We start from the raw sequence: 23,706 nt of genomic DNA on the forward strand, positions 1-23,706 counted from the left end.
TAATTGTTATATCTTCTTCTTGAATTGATCCCTTGATCATTATGTAGTGTCCTTCCTTGTCTCTTGTAACATTCTTTATTTTAAAGTCTATTTTATCTGATATGAGTGTTGCTACTCCAGCTTTCTTTTGATTTCCTTTTGCATGGAATATCTTTTTCCATCCCCTCACTTTCAGTCTGTATGTGTCCCTAGGTCTGAAGTGGGTCTCCTGTAGACAGCATATATATGGGTCTTGTTTTTGTATCCATTCAGCAAGCCTGTGTCTTTTGGTTGGAGCATTTAATCCATTCATGTTTAAGGTAATTTTCGATATGTATGTTCCTATGACAATACTCTTAATTGTTTTGGGTTTGTTTTTGTAGGTCCTTTTCTTCTCTTGTGTTTCCCACTTAGAGAAGTTCCTTTAGCATTTGCTGTAGAGCTGGTTTGGTAGTGCTGAATTCTCTTAGCTTTTGCTTGTCTGTAAAGCTTTTGATTTTTCCATCGAATCTGAATGAGATCCTTGCCGGGTTGAGTAATTGGTTGTAGGTTCTTTCCTTTCATCACTTTAAGTATATCATGCCACTCCCTTCTGGCTTGTAGAGTTTCTGCTGAGAAGTCAGCTGTTAACCTTATGGGAGTTTCCTTGTATGTTATTTGTCATTTTTCCCTTGCCGCTTTCAATAATTTTTCTTTGTCTTTAATTGTTGCCAATTTGATTACTATGTGTTTCAGCGTGTTTCTCCTTGGGTTTATCCTGTATGGGACTCGCTGTGCTTCCTCGACTTAGGTGGCTATTTCCTTTCCCATGTTAGAGAAGTTTTCGACTATAATCTCTTGAAATATTTTCTCTAGTCCTTTCTCTCTCTCTTCTCCTTCTGGGACCCCTGTAATGTGAATGTTGTTGCGTTTAATGTTGTCCCAGAGGTCTCTTAGGCTGTCTTCATTTCTTTTCATTCTTTTTTCTTTATTCTGTTCCGCAGCAGTGAATTCCACCATTCTGTCTTCCAGGTCACTTATCCGTTCTTCTGCCTCATTTATTCTGCTATTGATTGCTTCTAGTGTAGTTTCTTTTCAGTTATTGTATTGTTCATCTCTGTTTGTTTGTTCTTTAATTCTTCTAGGTCTTTGTTAAACATTTCTTGCATCTTCTCGATCTTTGCCTCCATTCTTTTTCCGAGGTCCTGGATCATCTTCACTATCATTAATCTGAATTGTTTTTCTGGAAGGTTGCCTATCTCCACTTCATTTAGTTGTTTTTCTGGGGTTTAATCTTGTTCCTTCATCTGGTACATAGCCCTCTGCCTTTTCATCTTGTCTATCTTTCTGTGAATGTGGTTTTTGTTCCACAGGCTGTAGTATTGTAGTTCTTCTTGCTTCTGCTGTCTGCCCTCTGGTGGATGAGGCTATCTAAGAGGCTTGTGCAAGTTTCCTGATGGGAGGGACTAGTGGTGGGTAGAGCTGACTGTTGCTATGGTGGGCAGAGCTCAGTAAAACTTTAATCTACTTGACTTCTGATGGGTGGGGCTGGGTTCCCTCCCTTTTGGTTGTTTAGCCTGAGGCAACCCAACACTGCAGCCTACCTGGGTTCTTTGGTGGGGCTAATGGAAGACTTTGGGAGGGCTCACCCCAAGGAGTACTTCCCAGAACTTCTGCTGCCAGTGTCCTTGTCCCCATGGTGAGCCACAGCTATCCCCCCACCTCTGCAGGAGACCCTCCAACACTAGCAGGTAGGTCTGGTTCAGTCTCCCCTGGGGTCACTGCTCCTTCCCCTGGGTCCCGATGTGCACACTACTTTGTGTGTGCCCTCCAAGAGTGGAGTCTCTGTTTCCCCCAGTCCTGCCGACGTCCTCCAATCAAATCCCGCTAGCCTTCAAAGTCTGATTTTCTAGGAATTCCTCCTCCCGTTGCTGGACCCCCAGGTTGAGAAGCCTGACGTGGGGCTCAGAACTTTCACTCCAGTGGGTGGACTTCTGTGGTATAAGTGTTCTCCAGTCTGTGAGTCACCCACCCATCAGTTATGGGATTTGATTTTACTGTGATTGCGCCCCTCCTAACGTCTCATTGTGGCTTCTCCTTTGTCTTTGTATGTGCAGTATCTTTTTTGGTGAGTTTCAGTGTCTTCCTGTCGATGATTGTCCAGCAGCTAGTTGGGAGGCTGTGTTCTTTATCCCCTTTGCTGTGATTGGCTAACTTTTAAATTATATATTTTCTCTGCATCTTTGTCGGATACATTTTGAGTTTTTAGGGTATATTTTGGTTGACATTAAATCATTGTCAAAAGCATTACCAAACTGCCAACCCAATTGTTACTAAAAAAAACCTAGCAAAAAACAAAAACACCCAAGGCAGTAACAATTCAGTTAATTTAATAGAAAACGTTTAAAAATACCTAATTTGTAATTGAATATTTTAATACAATTTAGAACACTAATTAGCTTAGTCTGTGGGCTGTTACTCAGGTATTGAAAGTAAACCTTTCCAAACACCAAGGTAGAATAAAATGTTGCATATTTGCATTAGAATTCATTTTATTACAGACTGAATTTCTGTGCAACTTTCCTTTTAATTCAAAAATGCATAATAATTTGCCCAGCTGATGATGTAATGCTTGCCACACTTATTTTTCTTATGTGAATCCATTTTTGAGTTGTGTAAAAATACAAAAAAGCTTATATTTTTCAGCTTTTTAAAATTGAAATAACACAAAAATAGTTTTTGAAATGTTACAAGATTCAATCCCTTCTAACCACAAGTGAGTTATCAAAATTTTACAGTTTGCTCTTTTGTTGATGAGGATTTCTAATGAAGAGTGTGACTAAGTCTCCTTTACCCAGGTTGGACTGAATACTATTTCTAAATATAACATCTGCCCTCTAGTGCCTAATGGTCCAAAGGTCTAAAGGTGTCATTTTAACTGATGAAAATTATAAAAGAATTAAAGCTAAAAGCTATGCAAATGAAGTAGGATGGCTTTTGTTAAAAATAAAACTAATATATTAAACAATTAACAAATGTGAATAGAATCCTCTCCCAAATTAAATGTTTACCTAAATTTTAGTATCAACCATGTTGACATCATGAAGAACTGTCAAGAGAGCTGACATTCTTAGAAGACATAACTTCACCTGTAACCTTTAAAGAAAGCTGCTTTGTGAAAGCCCTAAAGGCAGAATGGTCAGACTGGCATTTGTATAGTGTGGTGAGAGATGTTAAAATAGCAACACACAGAACCCTTTCAAGCAATTTTTATGTCACCAACAGTGAGACTTTTGGAAAGAAATCTATAAGTAGTGATTTGTCACCACTTATGTAAAGTGGAATAATTTTAGACAGTTTTTTTTTTTTCCAGATAAGAAAGTGCTCTACCTAAAGTGAATAATAAATCAAATTTGAATCTTTTTGTCTTGATATATACATCTCTGAGGATACTATTTTTAAAGCTAACATTTATTTCTTCATTCTGCATAAAACTGAAGTCCAATTTTATAACTTTGCAAATTTTTTCAATCACTTTCCTTGGTGTAACAATTACAAGTGCAACATATTTGTAATAAAACTGTCAACCATGGTTCAATTCAAAATTATCATGGGGAAGTCAGACTTCTGAAGGGGGAAAATTCTGGTACTTTTCTTTGAGAAGCAGTGAAGGTACACTCTCAGGACACTTTAGAATCAAATAACAATTTCCCCCAAATCAGGGAAGTTTGGAATCCAACTTTTTATAATTATAAAACAAAATTTGAGGGTACTTCTAAACTGTTGTCTCCACCTTTTAGAGTGAATGTTAGTGTGTAACTTCTTTTCATCAGTAGTTGTCTACCCAGAAAAAAGATTGTTATTGCATGTTGGAGAAAACAATATTTAACCCTAAATCAGCTGTGATTTTTTATCATCAGTGGGCCTTTTGAGATCATTGTGACTCTTATGGTTATTTGTGTGTGTGTTTTTGTGAAATATAAAAATGAGGTTATCTATCTCCCCACCATCCAAAATATCTCTGGAAGATTTATAATTCCTCTATTCCTTTTTTTTTTGAAGTAGAAAAGAATAGCTTTATTGCTTTGCCAGGCAAAGGGGGACACACCGGGCTTCTGCCTCGAAAAATTATGTGTCCCAACCCCGGAGAATTTGATGAGGGGTTTTATAATAATATATAAGTCCTCTATTCTTTATACACTTAATAATTCTGAATATACTCGGTAATTATTTACTGAGACTCTCCTCTCGAGTTTATACATCAGAGATTTAACCTTGTTGGGGTCCAGGGCAGGCAAACCCAAAGTATTTCTCAGGGGGATATTGATTATTTTGAATTAAAATTACTTAAGAAACAGTTGGTGAAAGAGGAACACTTTCGATCCTCCTCTCTGTTTCCCTGAAAGCAGGAAATAAATCACTTATATGAAAGGTGCCCTCCCTGCACATGGTAGAAGGATGCCCTTATGGCCATAGAGTGGGAATTCGGGCTGTGAAGTCTGTATAAACAAACCTTGTTACTTCTTTAATTTACTACCCAAAACCCAAACTCTGTTTAGATTCTTCACTAATTATTAATTAATTAATGAATTTCACCTAAAACCTAAGTTTCTTTTGTCATGTCAGTTGCTCATAAATTTATTGTTTCTTTGTCTAAAAAGTATAAAAGCTGCCTGCTCTGGCCACATCTTATATTCTGTTTCTATGAGATCTTTGTGTGTATGAATTAAAATTTGTTTCTTTATCTCCTGTTAATCTGTCTTGTGTCAGTTTTATTATTACTCCAGCCACAAGAACTCAAGATGATAGAAGGAAATTTCTCCTGCCCTGACAACCTCATTGCCCAAGTTTTCAATTTTGTTTACAGGATTCAGGATTTCAGTTATTCTTAATTAAGTGTTTGATGATCCATAGTGTTCCTACCGTTTAATACTTTCATCCCAACAATAGTTTATAATGTAGTTTGAGGCGATATTGTCGCTGAGGTTTTGGTTTTCTCACAGTCAGCATTTTATAAGAGGAAAGCAGTCTGAAATTACTGATGATCTTTTTCTACTTAAGCCAGCAAAATATTTTACTTGAATACCCATAAGTTTCAAAAATTATGAAGAATTTTGGATACTGTAATTTAAGAATACATTTATGGCTAGGGTTGAAACCATAGTTTACTTAATATACATGGGTAAAGGTTTACTGTTTGAATGCTATCTCTTAAAACAAGCTAATATTTGTAATTTTCACATTTATGTCCTCTCCTAATTATATTTTAATTCCTAGAGGGTAGAGATCTTATTTTGTGCATGTTTCAATACCTCTTAAAACAGGGATTTTTAATGTAGCAGGCATTCAATTGCCAAAGTGAATCTCCACTTCTCTAGTGATTCTGAAGGCTTACTAAATCATGATATGGGTATTTGGGTAGGGTATTTGGAATTGCAGAGTTTAAATGTTAGGATATTATGAGTTTAATTGTAATGACGTCATGCCTTCTAAAGCAGCCAGATGGTGGTAACCCTGTGTAGAGATTTCCCTAGGTGAACAATCTGTCCATCGAGTATAAATGTAATTACTGATCCTTCTTTGCTTCTTTGATCAGTCTAAACCTCTGAGTTGTCTGTAATTTATTATGAAGATATATTATCCAGGAAGTTTTCCAGATTCGTCTTGAAAGAATTGAACTTCCCAATATGTGATTCTGTGGGTTATCTTCTTGTGTTGGAAATTAGCAGTATATATTAATACTAAAAAAAGGATGAAAATTCTTTTATATTGAAATCCTTTAGGAACCATATTGTAATTTCTTTTAAGTGAAAAGTATGAAAAATGTTGTGTTTTCTATTTCTGTCTAATGTTTCAATAAAGTAAGTTTATTTACTGTTGTTAAGTCTTTAATTTTGATAGGGGATTCTGTTTACTAATAGCAACATAATGTTTTGAAACATATATTAAATCGGCTTACATATTTCCACAAGTGGCTTGTTCAACATCAAAAATAAATCATTACATATTAGGAAATTCTTTATCCTCTCAGGTTGAAATAACGTAGGATGTCATCTTATTCTTAGATAATGGTGACACAAATCTGATCCTTTTAGTTTTCTTGGCAGAGGAAAAAAATCTATTCTGGAATTTACACTTTAGTGAAGTTACTTTTCTGAGATATGATTGTATGACAAAGAACAGCCTTTACTTGAGATATTTTATCCCAGACCAGGGACTGAACCCATGTCCCCTACATTGGCAGGCAGATTCTTAACCACCGCACCACCAGGGAAGTCCCTACTTGAGGTATTTTAGACAGTGCTCTTTTCCTACAATTAAGATACAGACATGTGTGCACACACACACTGCCTGAGAAAGTATGTGTTGATCCTGTGGCAAACTTTTAATTCACTAAGTTACTTGATTTGTGAAGTTCGTTTTGACCAACCTGTGTGAAAGAGAGAGTGATTTTTCATAACTGACTTTGAGACAGCTTATCAACTTTTTCTTTTTGGGCATGGAAATAAAATATAAAATTTAGTGAGAACCAACTGGCCTGATCTGCTTCGATGTTTCCTATTCTAGATCTCAGTCTTTTGAACCTTAAACTTTTGATCTGACCACTATTTCTGATATATCTGGACATACTTCATGCACTTTTAGTTGCATTTCAATAATTCTAATTATTAAAAACAGTGCTGTTTTCCTCCAAAAGAAGGGAACTTAGCCAAAAGCAATTTGTTTGGTCAACACAATGCTTTGTTAGAAAATAAATATTCCTAGTTCGAGGGTTTTTTCAGACTTAAAAAAAAATAATTCTTTTGTATTTCATATTCCTCTTTTAGTTACTTAATATTACCTTGTACTCTTTTTGATACTGAAGTGTTTTGGTACTGAATATAAAATATAATACAAGTGGACTAATTGGAAAAATCTGTTACAAAACAGTAAATGCAAATATTTCATATTAAGAAAAAATATCCTGGAGAATGTGATTTGCATATGTGAATGTGCATATATGTGTATGTGTATACAAGGTGGTAACAGAAATTGACTCTGGATAAGTTAGAGGAATTATGGGTATTAGTTACAGACTTTTGCTTATCTGTATTTCTTTGCACAGGGGCCATGCTAATCTTCTTTGTATCGTTCCAATTTTAGTATAGGTGCTGCCGAAGCAAGCACTGCTTATCTGTATTTCTTGATTTCTCTTGAAGGAGCCTGTCTTGTTTTCATAAAATGAACTCTGCTTCCATTTCTCATGTCTCAAGAAAAAGGTCTAGTTCTAGACTTTGTAAGATACCTAAAATGAGAGACGAAAAACAGAACTGGGCCTAAGAAGGAGACTGAGAATACCATAGGAAAAATGCCAGTGGGCAAGTTACACAGATGTGAGCACATGTACATATATGTCCATGTACACACACAGACTTTTCTTTTCTCAGGTATTATTCTGATCACATATTTAAAAAAAACAGTGCTTTGAGAAAAAGACTCAGCTATTGACACTCAAATGCTCTATAAATAATCACAGTGGTCTGCAAGCTGGATGCTAATCCATTCTGCCTAGTAGTTTATTCCCCCTGTGACTCCTTTTCAGTGCAAGGAAAAAGATGCTTGACTGAACAGACAGGATCAGCATGATGCAGGTTCTGGTAAGAGATGCATAAAAGAATGTTGCTTTGAGAACAAAGTCATACCTCATTGCAATTTCAAAATATTTTTAAACATTCTGTAATTTTGGTCAGTGTGTGGTTTCATATTTGCAGTTATAAAACATTATATTTATGCATAAATTGTAGACTCAACACTTAGTGAGATTGTGTCTTGTGTAAGACATCAACGACATTTTAGAAAGCTTTTGTGCGTGTATGGAACAGTCACATATAAGGGATGGGTTCCTGAAGACCTAGCATAATTTTAAATTATCCTAATTCAAGAGAATTTCTTAGAAGAATAAATATAAACAGTGGATGCCTCCTTCAAATGCACAAATATTCCCATTTCTAGCATATTTTAAAAATTGTTTTTCTTTTCTCAGAACTTTCTCTAAGATATTTACAGTGATCTCTTTAATAGTAACATTACGCCAAATCACAGTGGTTCTGTCATAGTTTGTATCAGTCAGAGTCCATTTGGAAGACAGAATCCACGAAGTGATTTGAACAAGGAAAGTTATAATAAAGAATTATTAGCTATAAAGGGGATTATAGTTACTAGGAGTTGGCTAATAATAGCAAATTCTGACGACTGTAGAATCAGTTGATACAAAGAATAACCCCTATCCCTAGGGATAAGATAAAGGACCCAAGGAAGAATTGCCTCTCCAAGCCTGAGATGCAGAACTTGAAAGAGATGGCACAGATGTAGCTTGCTGGATGGCAGATAAATCATTGTGTTGCTGCTCTGGTAGAATCTACTAGAAATCTGCCCTTTAGAACTTGTCAGAAATCTGCCTCTGACAGTGCAGGGGAAGGTGCTCACCATGATGTCCACGGTTACAAAACTGCCTGAGGCAGATGACTGGGGAAACTTCTGGCCTCTGGGTGCAGCTACTACCACACATATACATGACAGGAGCCAGGTGCTAGGGAGGCTTCTGTGCTGCCAGTGCAAGTATGTGCTACAGGAGAAGCGGCCTGCTTTGCAGGAGCCTGCCTAGGAGCACACCAGAACCCAGAAGGAAAGCCCTTTTCTCATGCAGTGTCCTTCCTGCACCCTCTTGACAAAGCTTAACATCATGCCAACTAGCAAAGGAAAAAATACTTAAAGGGTCCTTCTGTTTTTCATTGAGCAGGCAATGAAGGATGTATTTGAATCCAACAGACAATAAGTTGATAACAGGCACAGCCTTTATCTCAATATTTTATTGCCTCAAAATTTTACTACCAAATTATTGATTTCAGGATTTTTTTTCCTCTGACACTAAGCACCATTATGGCCACTTAATCATTTGCAAAATAAAGACTATAAAAAGATTTTAAATCAGGCTGACGGTGAACATTAAAATGATGACATAATATGCACCCTGAATTATATGCAAAACATAAAAATGTGTTGCTCACATAATAAGAGTATTTACTGATTCAGATGAATTTAAAATTCAGCCAGCTCACCACTGTCTTAGAAATTAAGCAATTCTTGATGTGTTGAATTCTTTGATATTCATGTTATTTTCTATTTTGCATAAAATGGGATTTATAAATATATTTTTTATCACATTATTTCAAATGTCCTAAGTCAAGTTCATATAAACTGTGATCACACTAAGTATATCCCCATTGGCTGGTTAAACGATTATCTTATTTTTTGCTATAGGGAGAACAGACAAGAGAGTGTAGGATGATCACCCTAAACCTGTCTCCACTGTAAGGGAAAAAATTTGTTCATTCTTCCCAGTGATGACTCAGTCATTTTCCAACATCCTAAAATTGTTCATTCAACCTGTGCTTGACTCATTCTCATTGCATAGTTAAAATTATATTTTGGGGGAATTTCCTCAGCTTCTTAAGCCATTTTACTTTTCAGAGTTTCACATTATTTTTAGAGAACAGTAGTTTGGAGTTCTGGTCCTAGAGCCCAGCATCTATATCCAAACCTCTAATTTGAATTAGTCACTCTATGAAATTATGCATTTCATTTAAGCCTTCTCTTTATCTTCTCAATCTCTGAATAAGAGCCACCATTTTCACTGATAATGCTGAAACCAATATCATTATTTTTTAAAATGCCTTCACACCTAGAAAAAATAGGCTTAGGTTGTATTTTATAAGTATTTTTCTTCAAGTTGAATTTTCCTTCTGTAAAACCAGTGCTAATACTACAAGGAGAAAAACACTTTCCAAGATGGGTACTCGGTCAACATTCCTGGCTTATGAAAGACAATGATTTCATGTAAAAGACTGCCAGGTATGCCTTTGGGCTTTATATTAATTTGTGAAACATTTCTTTCATTATGTTTTCTGTTCAGAAATTATACACATTTGAATCAAAGCCCAATGACAGTGTCTAGTAACTGGAAAATGTTTATTTCTCCTTGGAAATCTTACCTGCTTAATTACCCAGTCTTTTGGGAACACAGCCAAAGCCTGGAGTGAGTCTTTTGTTGTAGGAAGAAAAGAGAAAAATAATTTGGTGCTGAGGGGAAACAACTCCCTTACAGTTCTCGTGGGCCATCTTGTCATGTTTGGAGTTACCTTGCAAGGCTGCCGTTGTCATTTGGTTTTGTGTCATTAGAGTTCACATCATATGATAACCCCAAGGTAAAGGACTGTGTTCCTTTACTACCCTTCTTTTTTCTTTTGCTGTCTCATATTCAAGTCCAACTTGCTCTGGCTCGTTCATATTCTGGGAGTAATGGGGTGAAGTTAATATAAGACAGTTAACTCTCAATTACTCAGGGGCTAATTATCCAGTCTATTGATTGCACAGTCCAGCCTCTGCTTTTCCTGCCTTTTAAAGGGTGGCTGACTGCCCATTAGCACTTAAAACAGACAAGAGTAGGCGGTGGAGAGGTAAAGTGATAAAATTCAAATCTATTTATTTTGCAGCTTATTAGCACTGGTTAAGAGCTTAGGTGAATGGCAAAAATGTGGTTTGGAGACACCTGTGTATTTAATTTAACTTTACTTTTCCGTGTCATCTCTTACCATGGATAACTGAGTTGGCTGCATTACCTTATGTTCATACAGTTAATTCTCAGAAGTTGGGCTTTTACTGCTTTGGAGCAGTGGCTTAATTGGTACTTAAGGCATTTGAAGGAGGTAGGGTAAGTTATATAAATTTCATTTTTTAAATAAGGAAACTGAGACTAAGTATTCAAACTGAAGCAGGGCACTTGGTGGAATCATGGGCCAGAGTGATTTTTTACTCTTTGGTCTGATTTCACAGATACACAGATATGGTAGAACCACCTAATGATAATTCTTCTTATCCATTGGTTCCCTACAGTGGTCTGTGAGTCTAGTATAATCCAGCCATGAGGAGTTAATTGTTTCAGAGTTGGCTCGGGATGTCTCTCAGTTGTGCTACTTATGCTGATTGAGCTTGATATACATTTCACTTAGCTGAATGTATGGAATATAGTAAGTGCTCAATAGAGCCATTTTAATTCAAATTGTAGTAATAGTTGTAGTGGTAGTAGTACTACTAATAATAAAGTCTCTGAGTTGTTTTTAATATTTCGAGAACAATAAGTGAAAGCATACATTTACCATTGGCAGGACCATGAGGTTATTACTTAATGCAACCTTAAGTAGTAATTTAATCTCAAATTATGGTTTATGAGGTTGTCCCTAGTACAGTTCCCTTATTTTGTAACTACAAAAATACAGGCTCAAAGAGCACAACTGTTTTTCCAAGTTTACCCAGCAAGTTAAGGGAAGAGATGCCAATGGGATAAAGATGTAGGACCAGTGGCTCCCAGCTCAACCTTTTCCCTGCAATTGTACTGATGTTAGATCATCAATGACCTGATTCCTAGAATCAATAAGTGACCTCCACTTACCTTTTCCTCACTGTCCTGCTCAGTCCTCAGTGCCTGTGTCCTTAATTTCCTAATGGGAAGTGGGACAAAAGAATAACTTTTACGAACTAGGAGACCTGGGAGAAAGAGTGATGGCAGCAAATCCTTAGGTGGTAGTAGTCAAGCAAAATGCAGTGGAAAAGTGGTGGAAATAATGTGTCACTTCAAAGGCAAACCTTTTAAAAAATAAATATGCCCTTTCCATATTCTTTCTTTTTCTACTGGCTGGGCGCAGAGGACCATGAAGCCCTGGGGGGTAGAAGACCTACAAAGTAGGTGGATCCTGGGTCCCTGAATCACTACATGGAAGAAAGCAATTCTTTGCACAGGAATATCAGCATTGAATTGCAAAGTGAATGAGAAATTTCCATCATCATAAGCTAATGGCATTTGGGGGTATGCTAGTATGACTCCAAATGATATTTGCACTATTTTTCACAATAAATGTAATGAACTGTCAATCTCTGAACCATAATATATATGTACATAGATATTATATTTTCTTATAAAAAAGAAAATTCATCTTGGCATAAATATTTATTTTGAAGAGGCTTCTTATAATTATATGATATTATTTGATAAAGCACTCATATTAATTCTGTCAGTAATGCTGAAATATAAATTTGCATTCCTCCTAAATAATATTTTGTGATGGTGAACAAAACAAATTACATTTCAAGTCATTTGGACTAAAAACAATAGTGAGCAGAGCATGCAAAAGAGCATATACTAAGTATGCAAGAACGCATGAAGCCAAACAAAGCGGCAGTAATTTAGCATACTTTTAATAAGTATAATACCTTTTATTCTACACAGCAATGGCCATCAATGCTATGAAATTTATGGGAATTTCTGTAACTAGCATTTCTTTTTCATTGTGAAATCAAATTTGTAGTTTCTTCTTTTCTCTATCACTTCACCAGTGTCTTAAAACTATGTTAATGTTTACAGTTCCTCCTATTACCACTCACTATCTAATGATCATATATTCACACTCAGAGATGTGAACACATTTTAAAAGAAAAAATTCTACATTTGACCATCACTGTACTCCAGATCCGCATGCATTTGTCTTCAGTGCTCTAGCTAAAACCTAATGCCAGAGCTTTATGCCCCTGTCTTCCTGCCATTTCATTTATTCCCTGCCATGCTGCTTTTCACTTCAGAGGTTCTTTAAGATCATAACTAGGGGCTCCTTTCCCAGAAGTTCCAGTCTTAAGGACTGAGATTCGGAACTGACTTAAAGAAGCAGTCTCTGAGTCAAGAACCGATGGGTGCTCCTGTTGGGGTAACAGTTAAATCATCATGCTAGTTTGGGGCTGACAAACCAATTCTTAGCAGGGAAGCTTCCAGATTCCTTGGCCATAAAAGTGAACAATTGTACCAGTCACTCTACCCAGTAATGTTGCACACAGCATAATCTGAGACAGAATTCTACTTTCTCTCAGAATCAGTCGCTGCATGCCTCACACAGTGGACAGTAACCTGCCTCCACAACTGGAGGGAACAAGAAAACCCTGGGTCAGTGTTGAACTTAGTGAAATGATATCACTGAGCAAAATTCTTGATGGTTGATTGTATGTGATTTTCACCATATAAACAGACTTCAGAACCTAAATTCTAAGTAAGATGTGGGAATTAGAGTCCACTAGGATTAGAAGAAACAAATGATGCTTGTATGTTGCTTCCGTAGGTCCAAAGGCCCTTGCGGGGAATACTTTTTCTCTCCTTCCCTCTCTCTATTCCTTCCTTCCTTTTCTTTTCTTTTTCTTTTTTATTTTATTTTTTTTAAACATCTTTATTGGAGTATAATTGCTTTACAATAGTGTGTTAGTTTCTGCTTTATAACAAGCTGAATCAGCTATACATATACATATGTCCCCATATCTCCTCCCTCTTGCATCTCCCTCCCTCCCACCCTCCCTATCCCACCCCTCTAGGTGGTCACAAAGCACCGAGCTGATCTCCCTGTCCTATGCGGCTGCTTCCCACTAGCTAGCTATTTTACATTTGGTAGTGTATATATGTCCATGCCACTCTCTCACTTCGTCCCAGCTTACCCTTCCCCCTCCCCGTGTTCTCAAGTCCATTCTCTATGTGTGCGTCTTTATTCCTGTCCTGCGCCTAGGTTCATCAGAACCATTTTTTTTTTTTAGATTCCATATATATATGTTAGTATTTGTTTTTCTCTTTCTGACTTACTTCACTCTGTATGACAAACTCTAGGTCCATCCACCTCACTACAAATAACTCAATTTCATTTCTTTTTATGGCTGAGTAATATTCCATTGTATATATATGCCACATCTTCTTTATCCATTCATCTGTCAGTGGACACATAGGCTGCTTCCATGTCCTGGCTATTGTAAATAGAGCTGCAATGAACACTGTGATACATGACCCTTTTTGAATGATGGTTTTCTCAGGGTATATGGCCAGTAGTGGGATTGCTAGGTTGTATGGTAGTTCTATTTTTACTTTTTTAAGGAACCTCCATACTGTTCTCCATAGTGGCTGTATCAACTTACTTTCCCACCAACAGTGCAAGAAAGTTCCCTTTTCTTCACACCCTCTCCAGCATTTATTGTTTGTAGATTTTTTGATGATGGCCATTCTGATTGGTGTCAGGTGATACCTCATTGTAGTTTTGATTTGCATTTCTCTATTGATTAGTGATGCTGAGCATTCTTTCATGTGTTTGTTGGCTATCTGTGTATCCTCTTTGGAAAAATATCTATTTAGGTCTTCTGCCCATTTTTAGATTTGTTGTTTGCTTTTCTGATATTGAGCTGCATGAGCTGCCTGTATATTTTGGATATTAATCCTTTGTCAGTTGCTTCATTTGCAAATATTTTCTCCCATTCTGAGGGTTGTCTTTTCGTCCTGTTTATGGTTTCCTTTGCTGTGCCAAACCTTTAAGTTTCATTAAGTCCCATTTATTTATTTTTGCTTTTATTTCCATTTCTCTAGGAGGTGGTTCAAAGAGGATCTTGCTGTGATTTATGTCATGTTCTGCCCATGTTTTCCTCTAAGAGTTTTAGAGTGTCTGGCCTTACATTTAGGTCTTTAATCCATTTTAAGTTTATTTTTGTGTATGGTGTTAAGGAGTGTGCTAATTTCATTCTTTTACCTGTAGCTGTCCAGTTTTCCCAGCAACACTTATTGAAGAGGCTGTCTTTTCTCCATTGTATATTCTTGCCTCCTTTATCAAAAATAAGATGACCATATGTGGGTGGGTTTATCTCTGGGCTTTCTATCCTGTTCCATTGATCTGTATTTCTGTTTTTGTGCCAGTACCATACTGTCTTGATTACTGTAGATCTGTAGTATAGTCTGAAGTGAGGGAGCCTGATTCCTCCAGCTCCATTTTTCTTTCTCAAGATTGCTTTGGCTATATGGGGTCTTTTGTGTCTCCATACAAATTGTGAAATTTTTTGTTCTAGTTCTGTGAAAAATGCCATTGGTAATTTGATAGGGATTGCATTGAATCTGTAGGATTGCTTTGGGTAGTATAGTTATTTTCACAGTTTGTTTCTTCCAATCCAAGAACATGGTATATCTCTCGATCTGTTTGTATCATCTTTAATTTCTTTCATCAGTGTCTTATAGTTTTCTGTGTACAGGTCTCTTGTCTCCTTAGGTAGGTTTATTCCTAGGTATTTTATTCATTTTGTTGCAGTGGTAAATGGGAGTGTTTCCTTAATTTCTCTTTCAGATTTTTCATCATTAGTGTATAGGAATGCAAGAGATTTCTGTGCATTAATTTTGTATCCTGCTACTTTACCAGATTCATTGCTGAGCTCTAGTAGTTTTCAGGTAGCATCTTTAGGATTCTCTATGTATAGTATCATGTCATCTGCAAACAGTAACAGCTTCACTTCCTCTTTTCCGATTTGGATTCCTTTTATTTCTTTTTCTTTGATTGCTGTGGATAAAACTTCCAAAACTATGTTGAATAATAGTGGTGAGAGTGGACAACCTTGTGTTGTTCCTGATCTTAGTGGAAATGGTTTCAGTTTTTCACCATTGACAATGATGTTGGCTGTGGGTTTGTCATATATGGCTTTTATTATGTTGAGGTAAGTTCCCTCTATGCCTACTTTCTGGATGGTTTTTTTCATAAATGGGTGTTGAATTTTGTCAAAAGCTTTTTCTGCATCTATTGAGATGATCATATGGTTTGTCTCCTTCAATTTGTTAATATGGTGTATCACATTGATTGATTTGCGTATATTGAAGAATCCTTGCATTCTTGGGATAAACCCCACTTGATCATGGTGTATGATCCTTTTAATGTGCGGTTGGATTCTGTTTGCCAGTATTTTGTTGAGGATATTTGCATCTATGTTCATCAGTGATATTGGCCTGTAGTTTTCTTTCTTTGTGACATCTTTCTCTGGTTTTGGTATCAGGGTGATGGTGGTCTTGTAGAATGAGTTGGGGAGTGTTCCTCCCTCTGCTATATTTTGGAAGAGTTTGAGAAGGATAGGTGTTAGCGCTTCCCTAAATGCTTGATAGAATTCGCCTGTGAAGCCATCTGGTCCTGGGCTTTTGTTTATTGTAAGATTTTTAAACACAGTCTGAATTTCAGTGCTTGTGATTGGTCTGTTTATATTTTCTATTTCTTCCTAGTTCAATCTCGGAAGGTTGTGTTTTTCTAAGAATGTGTCCATTTCTTCCAGGTTGTCCATTTTATTGGCATATAATTGCTTGTAGTAATCTCTCATGATCCTTTGTATTTCTGCAGTGTCCATTGTTACTTCTCCTTTTTCATTTCTAATTCTATTGATTTGAGTCTTCTGCCTTTTTTTCTTGATGAGTCTGGCTAATGGTTTATCAATTTTGTTTACCTTCTCAAAGCACCAGCTTTTAGTTTTATTGATCTTTGCTATTATTTCCTTCATTTCTTTTCCATTTTTTCTGACCTGATCTTTATGATTTCTTTCCTTCTGCTAACTTTGGGGTTTTTTTGTTCTTCTTTCTATAATTGCATTGGGTGTAAGGTTAGGTTGTTTATTTGAGATGTTTCTTGTTTCTTGAGGTAGGATTTTATTGCTCTCAACTTCCCTCTTAGAAGTGCTTTTGCTGCATCCCATAGGTTTTGGGTTGTCGTGTTTTCATTGTCATTTGTTTCTAGGTATTTTTGATTTCTTCTTTGATTTCTCCAGTGATCTCTTGGTTATTAAGTAGTCTATTGTTTAGCCTCCATGTGTTTGTAATTTTTACAGATCTGTTCTGTAATTGATATGTAGTCTCATAGCGTTGTGGTTGGAAGCGATACTTGATATGATTTCAATTTTCTTAAATTTACTGTGGCTTGATTTGTGACCCAAGATATGGTCTATCCTGGAGGATGTTCCATGAGCACTTGAGAAGAAAGTGTATTCTGTTGTTTTTGGATGGAATGTCCTATAAATATCAGTTAAGTCCATCTGGTCTAATGTGTCATTTCAAGCTTGTGTTTCCTTATTTATCTTCATTTTGGATGATCTGTCCATTGGTGAAAGTGGGGTGTTAAAGTCCCCTACTATGATTGTGTTACTGTCAATTTCCCCTTTTATGGCTGTTAGCATTTGCCTTATGTATTGAGGTGCTCCTATGTTGGGTGCATAAATATTTACAATTGTTATGTCTTCTTCTTGGATTGATCCCTTGATCATTATGTAGTGTCCTTCTTTGTCCCTTGTAATAGTCTTTATTTTAAAGTCTATTTTGTCTGATATGAGAATTGCTACTCCAGCTTTCTTTTGATTTCCATTTGCATGGAATATCTTTTTCCATCCTTTCACTTTCAGTCTGTATGTGCCCCTAGGTCTGAAGAGGGTCTCTTGTACACAGCATATATACGGGCCTTGTTTTTGTATCCATTCAGCCAGTCTATATGTTTTGGTTGGAGCATTTAATCCATTTATATTTAAGGTAATTATGGACATGTATGTTCCTATTACCATTTCCTTAATTGTTTTGTGTTTGTTATTGTAGGTCTTTTCCTTCTCTTGTGTTTCCTGCCAGAGAAGTTCCATTAGCATTTGTTGTAAAGCTGGTTTGGTGGTGCTGAATTCTCTTAGCTTTTGCTTGTCTGTAAAGGTTTTCATTTCTTCGTTGAATCTGAGTGAGATCCTTGCTGCGTAGAGTAATCTTGGTTGTACGTTTTCCCCTTTCATCACTTTAAATATGTCCTGCCACTCCCTTCTCGCTTGCAGAGTTTCTGCTGAAAGATCAGCTGTTAACCTTATGGGGATTCCCTTGTATGTTATTTGTTGTTTTTCCCTTGCTGCTTTTAATATTTTTTCTTTGTATTTAATTTTTGATAGTTTAATTAATGAGGTGTCTTGGCGTGTTTCTCCTTGGATTTATCCTGTATGGGATTCTCTGCGCTTCCTGCAGTTGATTAACTATTTCCTTTCCCATATTAGGGAAGTTTTCAACTATAATCTCTTCAAATATTTTCTCAGTCCCTTTCTTTTTCTCTTCTTCTTCTGGGACCGCTATAATTCAAATGTTGGTGTGTTTAATGTTGTCCCAGAGGTCTCTAATACTGTCCTCAATTCTTTTCATTCTTTTTTCTTTCTTCTGCTCTGCAGTAGTTAGTTCCACTATTTTATCTTCCAGGTCACTTATCTGTTCTTCTGCCTCAGTTATTCTGCTATTGATTCCTCCTCGAGAATTTTTAATTTCATTTATTGTGTTGTTCATCATTGTTTGTTTGTTCTTTAGTTCTTTTAGGTCCTTGTTAAACGTTTCTTGTATTTTCTCCATTCTATTTTCAAGATTTTGGATCATGTTTAGTATCATTACTCTGAATTCTTTTTCAGGTAGACTACCTATTTCCTCTTCATTTGTTTGGTCTGGTGGGTTTTTAGCTTGCTCCTTCATCTGCTGTGTGTTTCTCTCTCTTCTCATTTTGCTTCACTTACTGTTTTTGGGGTCTCCTTTTCACAGGCTGCAGGTTCATAGTTCCTGTTGTTTTTGGTGTCTGCCCCCAGTGGCTATGGTTGGTTCAGTGGGTTGTGTAGGCTTCTTGGTGGAGGGGACTGGTGCCTGTGTTCTGGTGGATGAGGCTGGATCTTGTCTTTCTGGTGGGCAGGACCTCGTCCGGTGGTGTGTTTTGGGGTGTCTGTGACCTTATTATGATTTCAGGCAGCCTCTCTGCTAATGGTTGGGGTCGTGGTCCTGTCTTGCTAGTCGTTTGGCATAGGGTGTACAACGCTGTAGCTTGCTGGTCGTTGAGTGGAGCTGGGTCTTACGTTGAGATGGAGATCTCTGGGAGAGCTTTCACTGTTTAATATTACGTGGAGCCAGGAGGTTTCTGGTGCACTGATGTCCTGAACTCGGCTCTCCCACCTCATAGGCACAGGCCTGACACCCAGCTGGAGCACCAAGACCCTGTGAGCTACACGGCTCAGAAGAAAAGGGAGAGAAAAAGAAAGAAAGAAAATAAATAAATAAATAAAATAAAATAGAGTTATTAAAATAAAAAATAATTATTTAAAATTAAAAAATTAAAAAGTAATAAAAAAAGGAAAAAGAAAAAAATAAAGAAAGAAGAGAGCAACCCAACCAAAAAACAAATCCACCAATGATAACAAGTGCTAAAAACTATACAGAAAAAAAAAAAAAAGGCAGACAAAACCCTAGGATAAATGGTAAAAGCAAAGTTATACAGACAAAATCACACCAAGCGGCATATACATACACACTCACAAAAAGAGAAAAAGGAAAAATATATGTATATCATTGCTCCCAAAGTCCACTGCCTCAATTTTGGGATGATTCATTGTCTATTCAGGTATTCCATTGATGCAGGGTACATAAGTTGATTGTGGAGATTTAATCTGCTTCTCCTGAGGGTGCTGGGAGAGATTTCCCTTTCTCTTCTTTGTTCGCACAGCTCCTGGGGTTCAGCTTTGGATTTGGCCCCTCCTTTGCGTGTAGGTTGCCTGAGGACGTCTGTTCTTTGCTCAGACAGGACGCGGTTAAAGGAGCAGGTGATTAGGGGGCTCTGGCTCACTCAGGCCTGGGGGAGGGTGGGGTACGGAATGGGGGGCCAGCCCACGGCGGCAGAGGCCAGTGTGATGTTGCAACAGCTTGAGGCGCGCCGTGTGTTCTCCTGGGGAAGTTGTCCCTGGATTACAGTACCCTGGTAGTGGTGGGCTGCACAGGCTCCCGGGAGGGGAGGTGTGGATAGTGACCTGTGCTTGCACACAGGCTTCTTAGTGGCTGCAGTAGCAGCCTTAGCGTTTCATGCCCGTCTCTGGTGTCCGCGCTGATAGCTGTGGCTTGCGCCCGTCTCTGGAGCTCGTTTAGGCGGTGCTCTGAATCCCCTGTCCTCGTGCACCCCGAAACAATGGTCTCTTGCCTCTTAGGCAGGTCCAGACTCTTTCCCAGACTCCCTCCCGGCTAGCTGTGGCGCACTAGCCCTCTTCAGGCTGTGTTCACGCAGCCAACCCCAGTCCTCTCCCTGGGATCTGACCTCCGAAGCTGCAGCCTCATCTCCCGGCCCCCGCCCGCCCTGGCAGGTGAGCAGACAAGCCTCTCGGGCTGGTGAGTGCTGGTCGGCACTTATCCTCTGTGCGGGAATCTCTCTGCTTTGCCCTCTGCACCCCTGTTGCTGCACTCTCCTCCATGTCTCCGAAGCTTCCCCCCATCACCCCCCGTCTCCACCAGTGAAGGGGCTTCCTAGTGTGTGGAAACTTTTCCTCCTCACAGCTCCCTCCCAGAGGTGCAGGTACCATCCCTATTCCTTTGTCTCTGTTTTTTCTTTTTTCTTTTGCTCTACCTAGGTACGTGAGGAGTTTCTTGCCTTTTGGGAAGTCTGAGGTCTTCTGCCAGCGTTCAGTAGGTGTTCTGTAGGAGTTGTTCCACGCATAGATGTAGTTCTGATGTATTTGTGGGGAGGAAGGCAATCTCCACATCTCACTAATCCGCCATCTTGAAGGTCTCCCCTCTTTCCTTTTTAAATGGAAGCAGTTGAATAAGACTTGTAGAAATGTGAGAATAAGTGTGTGGACCTTCCTCATGTTGATTACTTCTATACACAGTTTCCTTTCATTTTTCTGATACAACTGAACACGCTTGCCTTCAAAACTGATTCTGAGAGGTGACTGGTACAATTTTTTGGCAAAACAAAAGGACTTGCTTGACCTTCTTGCAAAAATTTGTCTTGTTCCCCCTCTCAGTTTTACCTTTTTTCCTTGAACACTGTCTTTTACCTTTACCCCTGTCTAACTGGAGAAGGTTTTTATATCTCACAAACAGAAGTTTAGATTAAAATGCAGATATCTCAGAGAAAGTCAGTTTTTTGGCTTAGAATCATTTATGCCTGGAATCAAAAATTGCTGTCAGCCTTTGACCTGAAACCAAGAGGAAAGAGAGTTTGAGGTATGTGTATATGTATGTGTGAGCTTTGGTTGGGGTTTTGGAAGCTGGGGAGAATTAATAACTCAGGAGGGTTAGAGACCACAGAAAGAAGCTCAGCTTAGATTTCCCACTTCATCTTTTTGCCCAGGGCCAGCTTTGTTCCTCTTCAACTATGTGGATGCAAATAAAAAAGAGAGGCATTGAAAATATGCTATTGGCACAATCTGCTTTTCCCTATTCCTTTGTAATATGGTCCTCTGTCAAGTTACAGGTCTAATGAGAAATTGCCTCTGCAACTGTGGAATATGTACCAGCATTTTGGAATAATCTTGCTAAGAATGCAGGAAGAATACAAGCAATGGACAGAGTGTTGCAAGTCAACTAATCTGCGTTTTTTGTTGTGGGTTGGGGAGGCAATTGTGTTCCATTCCTGCTGACAGGACTCTGGCTCAGAAATAATTATTGACAACATCCCTTTTCTATATCAAATACAATGAATATTTTTTTTTCCATATAAATGCCATAATAAACTTGTTCTGTGAGGAAAGAACAAAGATGAATAAAGCTTGGCGTTCCCTGGTTTATACTCAGAGCTATTCATTGTGTTTTCATCCTCTCGCTACAAAGTAAAATACGTGTTTATCTTTTAAAATTACTCAAGAATTGACAATGAATTGCAAAAGATAGCACAAGAACATGGAGGAGAGAAAATAGAGGATACACTATTTTCTATTAATTAATCGAAATGTCTTATTTCCACCATAGGGAACAAGCTAAATAAAATATATTAAATTTTTCCTTGACATACACCTTTATTAATGGTCAATAATTCAATGTCTTGTCTGTTCGTGTTTTTAATCCTCAGTGCAATTTCTGGTGGTTTTGGTATCCAGTCTGAGCCTGTTTTCATTGGGCTAAGGCAGTGGTTTTGCTCTGCCCAGGGCTCTGACAAACCTCCCTTCCCTAGTTTTCCATCAAAGGACTAAAGAAAATCAGTGGCTGTTTTGTTGTTATTGAGAAGAATCTGTAATGGGAAAAATGACTATTCTCGAAGGAACAATTAATATATTCAGTACTTTATTCAATTAGACCTACTGTTTCCTGACGGCCACCCATGGTATGTAGTAACACTGTATAAAACTAACATCTAAGGCACAAAGACCCCCCAAGAAATAGTTTCCACAACAACAAAAACAAGAAAAAATTAGCAAAGAAGCAAAATATGAACTGAGGAAATCCCTAAGTTTGAGACTAATATGTTAGGAGATGTTTCTAGTTTCAAATCATACCAGGTAGGAAAAGTACAAAATTGTGCTGGTGGTACATCATCCAAACTGAACTTTAGCATCCTATTTATTTTTTTCTCTAAAATGCAGTACAAAATGGACTCATTTTTGTTATAGTCTTTAAATAATTATTAGGCTTAATTGCCACAGTTCTTAGAAATTTTAAAATTAGCAAGTGGTGCTTATCTCTGCTGTGCTCAGTGTTAATAAAACATGCTGCTCCGTAAACACATTTCACATCATATTTGTGCATGATTATTTCATTGTTTTTCCAAGTACAGATGCCAAGAGACAAAGTGTTGCCGAATTCCTGTAATTACCAGCATTTCCCTCCATTTGGGGCCTTGAAGTATGTAGTCAATCTCTATTGTCTTGTGCCTTGGTTTTGAATCTGTCCCCAGTGCAGGAATGTCAAAAACACCATTTAGCTACACAGCCTGCTCAATTTAAAAAAAGGAAAATCACATTCAAGCTACTAATTAAGAAAAGAAGAGAAGTGAGTTGTGAATAAAAAGAACTGCCTTCTAAAAAGGCTTTAAAGGGAAACTTGCAACTATGCTGCATTCAGAAAAGGAATGATTCTTAGTTATCAAAGCTAAATTCTAATACAGCAGTTAGAGGCAAGATTTAACTAACTCCTTAATATTTTAAAAGCAGCCAAGTGAATGAGAATTCAGGTAATGTCCATTTCTTTTCTACCTTTAAAGGGGAGCTTAATTAATTTTTTTCCCCCAGTTATCAGACACTGCTTTTTCTAGAAGCGTCTTCTATCCCTTTAAGGTCATTTTGACAATTTAAAAAAATTCCTTTAAAAAGTATACTGATGCCCTTTTATGCACAAATATTTGGCAATATTGCTAATAGACTTGTCTCTGTGATATAATAATTCTTCCAAATGATTTATTTCAACTGCTCTTTAGAACTATTTAGAATAAACTAAGGTTGAGCACCATAGACACAGGGTAAATGATTTGACGGGTGGGTAAATAGCAAACAGGGAAAAATTCTCCTCCCATTTAATGTTACACTATCGAACTGTTCCTGTAAGAACGTGGTTAAAAATGCCAGGTGTAGATATAGAAATAGAATCTAAGTAGGCTCTATAACTGTATCTACTTTGAGAGCAGAAAGTGTGTCATATGTTACTCTCTCGAAATTAATTCTTCATTACTTTAATACTCTATATATTGATTGATCAAGAATATGAAAAGATCAATCTATTCAGCCATGCTTTACTGATTTTAATCTAACTGGGTAAACTGTGCAGGAAGAATACAGTTATACTAAACTCTTTGGACACCTGATGCTTCTTTATGTTCCCCACGATGCTTTGAAGGTAGTAGTCTAGACAGTTGCCCTCTTTCCATTGTTATTCTCCCAGAAATAAGAAATCCATTAAAGTCCATCAGTAGTTCGGCATGTTTATTTAGGATCTCACTTTTTCTATCTTAAGACCTAGGTCTGGGGGCACTTCGGTAGGCCATTAGATGCTGCTAGTATTCTTTTTATTGCTCAGTATTCTGCAAAGAAGTCTTCCCTCGCAGGGTGAGAGCCATCAGACATTGAAGTCTGTCTTCTCAAACTGGAGGCATTTGG

The 23,706-nt window shown here is 37.5% G+C and overlaps 1 long non-coding RNA gene and 1 other non-coding gene across 2 annotated transcripts in view; one reads left to right on the forward strand and one right to left on the reverse strand.

Annotated features, from left to right (window-relative positions):
* The window catches only part of LOC133089852 (uncharacterized), a 355,571-nt gene that overhangs the window by 265,578 nt on the left and 66,287 nt on the right, over nucleotides 1-23,706 (forward strand). The window lies entirely within an intron of this gene.
* On the reverse strand, nucleotides 7,022-7,125 carry LOC133091583 (U6 spliceosomal RNA). Its single transcript, XR_009700922.1, has one exon. It is a non-coding gene; the product is annotated as a U6 spliceosomal RNA (small nuclear RNA).

The sequence above is a fragment of the Eubalaena glacialis genome, chromosome 4 (assembly GCF_028564815.1).
Source record: "Eubalaena glacialis isolate mEubGla1 chromosome 4, mEubGla1.1.hap2.+ XY, whole genome shotgun sequence".
NCBI lineage: Eukaryota > Metazoa > Chordata > Mammalia > Artiodactyla > Balaenidae > Eubalaena > Eubalaena glacialis.